This window comes from Neomonachus schauinslandi, chromosome 5 (genome assembly GCF_002201575.2).
Source record: "Neomonachus schauinslandi chromosome 5, ASM220157v2, whole genome shotgun sequence".
Classification (NCBI taxonomy): domain Eukaryota; kingdom Metazoa; phylum Chordata; class Mammalia; order Carnivora; family Phocidae; genus Neomonachus; species Neomonachus schauinslandi.
The window spans coordinates 68,529,066-68,538,286 of record NC_058407.1 but is presented as its reverse complement, the minus strand read 5'-3'; the positions used below and the strand labels follow the sequence as shown (position 1 = coordinate 68,538,286).

At 42.6% G+C, this 9,221-nt stretch overlaps 1 protein-coding gene across 1 annotated transcript in view; it reads left to right on the top strand.

Moving 5' to 3' along the window:
* Positions 1-1,760: 1,760 nt before the first annotated feature.
* Positions 1,761-9,221, top strand: part of TMEM117 (transmembrane protein 117) — a 478,296-nt gene continuing 470,835 nt past the window's right edge. Inside the window, exon 1 of the mRNA XM_044914873.1 lies at positions 1,761-1,780. The gene's annotated coding sequence lies outside the window, so the exon portion shown is untranslated. The remainder of the gene's footprint in view (positions 1,781-9,221) is intronic.

Here is a 9,221-nt window from a genome sequence, read left to right as displayed (position 1 = left end):
TTTCTTTCTTTCTTCTTTCTTTCTTTTTTTAAGATTTACTTTTAAGTAATCTCTGCACCCAATGTGGGGCTCAAACTCACAACCCTGAGATCAAGAGTCACACGCTCTACTGACTGAGCCAGCTAGGCACCCCAAGATTTTTCTTTTCTTGCTGTTAAATCTTGAAAAGAAATTCTCAGGAAATAATAAAAACTTCTGTTTTGTAGATTCAAATAAATTCATAATTAATGCTTTTTCAGTAATGATGTATTGTAACATGGGTCAGTTATGTGACAAAATTAATGTTAATAATTTTATAAGTGGCTATAGCTTCGTATTTATGACATTCTAAGAAGCCCCTTAACTTTTTCTATTATGTTTCACAAATATTTTAGGAAAAAATTATATGCTATCATGATAGCTTGGAATTAAAGAAATCTTTTTTTTTTTAAGATTTTATTTATTTACTTGACAGAGAGAGAGAGAGAGAGAGCATGCTCACACAAGCAGGGGGAGCAGCAGAGGGAGAGGGAAAAGCAGACTCCCCTCTGAGCAGGGAGCCCGACAAGGGGCTCAATCCCAGGACCCTGGGATCATTGACATGAGCTGAAGGCAGCCACTTAACAGACTGAGCCACCCAGGGGCCCCTACAGAAATCTTTTTTAAGTTCTCTGGATGTATCTCACTTAAAGGTAGTTATACTTATTTTGGAACAAGGCGTTCATACACAAAGAAATCTGTGGGTTCATAGAGTAGAACACAAATCAATATAAAGCAATACACAAGTAAAATGCCATTAAAACAAACACTATTTGTGATGGGAAAAGTTATTTTCATAGTAATCATGTTTATTACCTGTTACTCTTGTGAATCCGTCCATGTGTTTAAGCAAAACTAGTGGTTCAGTACTCTGTGTTCTCATAGGATACTTATTCCTTAGTTTCTATACAGTAGTATAATGATGGTATGTTTTTACCTGTCTGTCTTTTTCTCTACAGGATGAGCAGGGATGATGTTCTCTTAGCTGTTCCTATGGTAGATGGCAATTGACTGTTGAAAGGATGAATTAGATATTGCTTCAAGTAAGTGCCAACTTGTTGAAATTCAAAAATATTTTTCTCAGCGAATTCTACTTAATAGCAGTAATTCTAACAATATTAGACCTATTGTACAAACTGAATCCACATAATATGTTTAAAAGATCCTGAGTAAAAGTCATGGACCCAGAGGGTGTGATGATATTTTTCTATTAAAATTGTGGTGAAGTATAGGAATTTTATTGTAAAAATGTGAGGCCTTGGGACACCTGTGTGGCTCAGTCAGTTAAGCGTCTGCCTTTGGCTCAGGTCATGATCCCGGGGTCCTGGGATTGAGGCCACAAGGGCTCCCTGCTTAGTGCGGAGTCTGCTTCTCCTCTCCCTTTGCCCCTCCTCCCACTTGTGCTCTCTCTCTCTGTCTCTCAAATAAATAAAATCTTTGAAAAAAAAAAAGTGAGGCCTTTCACTAGAACAGTTATCTACTAGAATGAAACTTAAAGTTCTATTAAGAAGAAAATAAATGTGTCAGGATATATCAGGTGTGATACTTCTACTATTACATTTAATCTTCACTGTGGTCCAGAAGGTATGTATCATCAGCCAAATATTTCAGGCAAGGTTATCTGCCTCAGAGTTCATAGCAAATCAGGATTTGTATCCAGGCATGTCTAACTCCAAAATGTCTACCTTCTTTCCAGGACACTACACATCTACTCAAGGTAAAAGATAAGATGATCAAGAAAAGGATAACCACATTCTTTTAGGTAAGGCTTAAAACCATATCAAAAAATTATGTGAGTTGGGGCACCTGGGTGGCTCAGTCGTTAAGCATCTGCCTTCAGCTCAGGGCATGATCTCAGGGTCCTGGGATCAAGCCCCGCATCAGGCTCCCTGCTCGGCGGGAAGCCTGCTTCTCCCTCTCCCACTCCCCTGCTTGTGTTCCCTCTATCGCTGTGTCTTTCTCTGTCAAATAAATAAATAAAATCTTAAAAAAAACATTATGTGTGTTAAAAAAAATTTTTTGTATGCTGATAGTGAATTAATTGGAGTACCTTCCAAATCAGTTCAAGTGCCAATTCCAGTTGTTTTCCTATTACTGCAGATAAGAAACATTCTGCGCCAGTTTTGCAGTTTTAAGTGACAAATTACTTACATTCATATATACATTCTCAGAGCACTAAAACACTACGAAATAGATGCAAATGTCTGGCATTGATTTTTCAAAAATAGTGATCAACCCATTAGCTAAGGTTTGTGGATGTAAGGGAAACAGAACAGACATGAGGAAGTTCGTTATTACAGGGAGGGGCACACTACTCAAATTCTTCTCCTCAAATAAGTCCATCGAATTCACATTTAGAATCCTGCCTTCCACAGACCTAGGGAAGCATTCTGGTCAAACAAGCCTGTGCTGCTCCCTCCCAAAAAAGGGTGATTTCACTGAGGTGAGGAGCTTGCTGGAGCTCGTTCTGGGGAACCCTGGTGTCCAGCTGAGATGTGGTTGGAGAAGAACCTAGCCCTGTAGGTAGAATGCAGCAGTATCTGTGTTAGCGCAAGAGGGCACCTTGGCAGGGGGGAGTGCTGCTCCCGGCAGCTGCACTGGTTCTCTCCATGTGCCCTGAGACATGGGCAACCATGGCTCCAAGAAATGGGCTCTGGAACCACAGGATAAATCCAGCAGACAAACTGGGGCCTGTCTCACATGGTTTCCCCGAACTATGTGCCATGCTGAGGGGGACTTTCGGATTACAAAGAAAACCACAGACCCATGATGGAGTTACTTATGCCAGGCTGAGCTACCACACTGGGGCTTAATATTTAACCTACTTGCTGTTTTCAACCTCCTTCAGAAATGTGGTCTTCGCTGGTCAGTCAGGAATTTTCTGGTCAGCACCAATGGGGTAATCTGTCACATGGGCCCTCTCCTTCCTCCTCCCCCAAAGGAAGAGGAGGTAATCCACCAAGGAAGACCCCCCTGGCCTTCCCACTAAGGGGAGGTGACCTTGCCTGAACAATCCTTTTCTTTTGTTAATAACTTCCTTGCCCCACTTTCCTTCCTTTAAAAACCTTCCATTTTGTATAATTCCTCAGAACTCCCTTCTACTTTCTGGATGGGATGCTACCTAATTCATGAATTGCTTAATAAAGCCAATTGGATCTTCAGATTTACTCAGTTGGAATTTTGTTCTTCAACAGGATCTGTGACAAGAGAGGCTGGTGTGGAGACTGGGACGCAGGGAGGGTGTGAGGGCAGCTGAGACAATAAAGCCCCCTGGTAGTGTGCATCAGAGGCCTCAAATGCTTTCAGAGGCCCTGGCCCGGTGGGTAACCTAGAGATCTGCAAAGGGCCTAGTTGGAGCAGCCATTTTGCAATTCAAGAATGTAGGCCCAGCAAGGCCCGTTCTTCAAATTTTCATGAGAAGCTACACATTAGAATTGTTTTAATTGTGAAATGTACTGGTTTTTAAATATTTACAACTAAATTAATTTTAAAGTCGTGAGAAAGTCAAAGAAAATAATCCACAGGCCAAACTGCCCCTCCCTCCCCCCCACCCCCCCATTTGCAAGCTTTGGTGTAGGGCAGCTCTTTGGGACTCTGGAGGGAAAGGGCTACCTCATTCCCCCTAAGAGATGCCAATTTCATTGGCCTGGGTTGGGCCGCAAGTGTCAGATTATCTTAATGTGAAGTCTAGGTTGAACCCTACTGAGTAAGTGGTATGAAGTGACTGGATACCAGGTACCACTGGGCCATATCATCAAGGCTTCCCTGGCTGCCTTTTCTCCTTACACAACATTATCTGTAGAGTCCACAACATCAAAAATTCCCTCTACCTGCATTTCTCCAACTTAGATGTGCATAAGAATCACTCAGGAGCTTATTAAAATGGAGGTTACTAAACCCTACTGTGGGAGATTTTGATTCAGTAAGTGGATTCTGAAATTTGCTCTTAACGCCCACCTTAGTTTACTGTAACACAGATGGTCTGGAGACCACACTTTGGAAACACTGACTCATCATGGATGCTGTGACTGACACATCTGTTATTCCAGCTCTAGCTTCTTGCCTAAGTTCTAGATCTGTAGTTATGACTACCTACTGTAGGGAATGTCTACCATCTTTCCCTGGATAGCTCAGACCTCCCATTGTCTGAATCCAAAGTGTTGTTGTCCTTCAAAGCCTGCAAAGACTTACATTTTTTATTTCACTGAAACTCATCATCATCCACTTAATTGCCCAAGCCAGAAATCGGCGTTTGCACCTATGGTGGGTGGGGACTAGTTTGGAGTATGTAGCAGGTACCAGCATGCCTTACCAAGTAGCTGCTTTCCTAGCCAGGTCTTGCCATGTCTGTCTAGTTATTTTACCGTGGCTTTCTAAGTGGAATCCAGTTCTTCTGGGACAAACCAATAATGACAATGGCCTTATTTATTGAGTTTGACTGTGTCAGGCACTCTTCTAAGTGTTTCACATGCCTTAATTCAATTTTTGTGAAGCCCTTGAATTCCCTGTTGTGTTTTGGCAGCTCAGTATCCCCTGAAGCTAGATCTCGCCCCCTTATTTCCATTTGCCACTGGGGCCTCTGCTTCAGAATCGATAACTTCATCTTCCAGCTGTGAAACCACCCCTCTCACTGCAGACCCCAGCATCTAGGATCCCTGCTGTTGTTTTCTGCTCATGATTCCAGGGATACTGATGGTTGCCCGACTTGGAATCGCATTCAACATGTCTCCTTAGCTATGGTAAATCAGGTTGCTGCCTACACTCAAACAGTAGAGTGCTTCCATCAGAAGGGCATTTGGCTATTATCTAGTCCAATTTCCTTACTTTATAGACTTGGAAACTGAGGCCTAGAACCGTAAAGTGACTGGTTAAAGGTAAGGAAGGAGTGAGAGTTAGAACTGAGGATCAAGCCTGAGTTTTCTGTTTTCAGGTCTAATGCTGGAACGCAAGCCCCATCCTAGTAGAGTGACATGATCCTGGGATTTCGGGCTGTGTATTTCCTGTATGTGCCTGGGGTGCAGTAACTGTGAATGGCTACACGAAGGATGCGTCAGGCTGTGGCTGGTTGGCAACGCAATGATCGGAATACCCTTTGACATAAAAAACTGTGGTTATATTATAGGATGGTAATGTTGAATGCGATACATGTCCTATTTAGCACCTCTAGCAAAAATACAGTAGAGGCAATAGATACAAGGTTGTGACAGCTAGAGCTAACTTAATTATTCTGCCCAAATGTCCCATGAAAGAAGCTCACCTTGGCCACCCTTTCTAAAATTTTGACCCATTTCTTTTTTTGATGCTGTAATTCTACTTACTTTTCTTAATCAAACATCTCACCGTCTGAAATTCTATCATTATGCATTTTTGTGTTTACCATCTGTATACTCACTTAGAATAATCTATGTGGGAGCAGAGGCTTTGTGGCTTTCACCACAATAAGGCCAGCACTTGGAAGTGTCTGACCCAGAAGAGCTTCCTGAAAATGATGGTTTTGCAATTTGGAATGGAAGCTTCAATAACAGACAATACCCTGGCATTTGGAGGCTTGATGTACCTCCACAAAGGAAAGCAAAATAAGTACCCTGTGTTGTGCAAGGCTGGAGTCTCGATGTGAGAGATTTGGATAATACCATTTGAAGGGATATTTACCAAAAATAATCTTTGTCATTAAGTAAATGACTTCTCCAGTGTATTTTGATCCTATATGGAAGGAATAACTCATTGCCATAAGTAAAATTATAACATTTAGACAGGGGATACTTGCTTATTTACAAATATAAATAGAGTAGCTTGAACAGTGTCCCCCCTCCCCGCCCAAATTCATGTCCACCCAGAACTTCAGAATTTGATTTCATTTGGAAATAGGGTCTTTGTAGATATAACTAGTTAAGGACCTTGAGATGAAATCATCCTGGATACGGGGTGGGTCCTAACTCCAATGACTGGTGTCTTTATAAGAGAAGGGTGATGGAAATTTGGACACTCAGAGACATGGAAGAGAAGATGATGTGAAGGTGGAGGTAGAGATTGGAGTGAGGCATCTTTAAGCTGAGGAACAGCAGGAGCCACCAGAAGCTGAAAGAGGCAAGGAAGGCTTCTCTCCCAGAGCCCTCAGAACAGAAGTCTGAAACAGAATTTCAGACTTCTGACGCCCAGAACTGTGAGAAAATACATTTCTGTTGTTGTAAGCTACTGTTTGTGGCAATTTGTTCTGGTAGCCTAAGAAATGAATACAGTGAGTATAGGAGATATTTGCTTCCTTGTGGGTAGGAGGATGGTCCATTTGTCCACAATATTATGAAGTTAAGGATTGTAACACCTAACAGCTATGAGTACTAATTTGGAGCAGATGATCCTGTCTGTGAAACTAAATGACATCCTAAAACTCAGAGGAGTGGGCCAGGCAGGCCTCCAAGCTGAGAAGCTATGGTGGAGGAGGGGACCCAGACACTGAAAGAAAGCAGTCCAAGCCCCTTCCTTATTTCTTCCTATGAACCAGGGAGGTGGAAGTTGGGGAGACTTGCTCCCTCTAATCCATGAGGGAGGCCGGGAGAGCAGCCTTTCCAGTCTGTGGGTGGAGGGTGAGGCTTACTGCTTCTCATTTCATGGCTACATGAAAATACTACCGTTCTCTTCAAATACAACAGGAAATCATTTTCATTTCTTATAATTTAAAATTCCTGGTGCCAAGTATTTCTCTGACCTTCCCTTTACTCCTGCTTAGCCTGTCTACCTGACCCCACCCCCTTTACTGCTAAAAGGGCTGGAACTAAGAAGTCCCTTCCCAACAACCTGGCTTTCCCTACTTCCCCAAATGACATATTTCACTGTCCCCTACCCCCTGATCCTATGAAGGGACCTTAGCAGTCCTTCTCCTCCTCCCCCACTCCAGCTCCTTCTCTTCAGCCCCTCTCCCTGCTTTCTCTGCTACCCTCTTCCCTGTCTTTCTCTCCTGCTTCAACATTTAGTTGTTGCAAACCTTCCAGGTAATGAGCACTGTTCTGGGCTGTCCCATTTGCCGGGAATTTCTCCTCTCTCTCTTTGCCACTTGTCTAAATTCTCCTTATCCTTCATTGTTTGCCTCAAGCTTCTTCTTCCATCTGGTCTTCTCCAGCAACTTCTAAGGACAGTTTTATTTCTCCTTTACAAATTTCTATAGCCCTTATGGTCAGTAAAATGCATTTGGCCCCAGTCATATGTCCCTTGTATTACTATTTATGGTGAATAGAAGCCATTTCTTGTCTGCTCATTTAGATCATGAGTTTCCTGAGGAAGCAGACACACTGTATTTATCTTTGAAACCTCAGCACCTTGCAGTGCTTTGATGGTCTAGTTGCTTTGGATATGTTTATTGATTGGGCGGCGTATTTGGTACTTTCAAATGAAATCAGGAGCTCCGGAAGGCCAATATATTTTTGTGTTCCCTCGAATCAAGCCCCCTCCCCTTGGGCTGGGTCTATCAAACCAGTCTAAGTGGGTCTGTTGGAAACAGCTTGAAGGAGGAAAAAGACCATTTGTTTTAGGAGAAACCAAGCAGGCAGAAAGGAAAAGGTCAGCTCAAAACTGTCCAAAGGCCGATTTGCCATTTAAAACCAACAGTCACATTCCTGTGGATGAAATCATCACTAGTCTCAAGCAATCACTACCCCCTGGGAGTGAGGCACTGGCCAGTCTTTAGGGTCTTGGTGTGTGTAAGAGAGGGTTGGGGGGCAGAGGAGAAAACAAGAAGGAACTGAAGGGAGTGGGCAGTGAAACAGTTGCCCCTCTCTATCATCATAAGAGGAAGGGCTCTTTGAAGGAACTATTGCATTTATGTGGATTCTTCAGGACTGTATGTGAATCAGGGGTGATCTTGGCTACCAAGCAGGTGACGGCTCAACTTCTGCTACGACTCTCATCCTCTCTTTGCTTGACTCCTTTGCTTTAGAAACCGTACAGAAAAAGCTCTTTGTCCAGCCACCTACAGGGTAAAGGGAAGGCCAGGTGAATTGGTCCTTTGGTGAAAGAAACTGTGGGACATGTAGAATATTAGAGGGCAGAGATGAGATGAAGAGCAATGATAGTAAAAAGAACCTTTATGGAGAACTTAACATGGACAGACCAAATGTTAAAAGGGTAACACGTATTATTTAATCCCTCTAACACCCTGTGAGGCGTGTGTCGCTAATTTACAGAGACGTTTGGTAATTTGCTTACTGTCACATTGCCACGAGGTGTGTGTCTGAACCAGGGTTCCGGGGCTCAGGATCTAATATTCCAAGCAGCAGACATGCGATGAGCATCTTTTCCCAAGAAAAATTCAGGACATGTGGACTGAAATATATTAGTCCACATTGGATAAAATGGAACTGGACATTTGCAGTTAGGACTGTTGAGGCAAATGCTGAGAGTAAGTCACTGGCCTTCAAATACCAGAAGGTAATTATGTTCAAATTTCTATTCATGCATCCTCGGCAATAAGGAAATTATGCTGTTTATATTTGGAGTGTGCAATTAGCATCATCCTGATTGACCTATTGGAAGTTAAAAATAGTTTTGCTTAGAGTCCACCAAATCACTGATGAAAGTTTTCCTGATAGACTTGGTAGAGATTACTGATACTTCTGGCTATCGCTTCCTTTTGCCATTTAGAGAAGGATACAGTTTGGTCATAATCATCATTTTCACCTATTTTTGAAATGTATATTGAACTTGTCTTTTTCTTTTTAAAAAACACAGAGTATAGGGCGCCTGGGTGGCTCAGTTGGTTAAGCGACTGCCTTTGGCTCAGGACATGATCCTGGAGTCCCTGGATCGAGTCCCGCATCGGGCTCCCTGCTCGGCAGGGAGTCTCCTTCTCCCTCTGACCCTCCCCCCTCTCATGTGCTCTCTCTCTCAAATAAATAAATAAAATCTTTAAAAAAATAAAAAAAATAAAAAACACAGAGTATAACTGTATTACTAACCTACTGGAATATGTGAGGTGAACATACATCAGCTCATGGGGTTCCTTCTGATTTCTGCACTTTGGGGTCAGATTTTACAAAGGAATTCTATTTAAACAAGACCCATTTTTAAGCCTGTCCGCAGGGTTGACTTTGTACATGGAGGTGGAGTAGGGCAGATGATTGGATAGTGTGATTTGGGAGTTTCCTATCATTGTCCTGATACTGTCTGAAGCTGTGGCAAATTTGCTGATCTCCTCTATGGAAGATAAATGG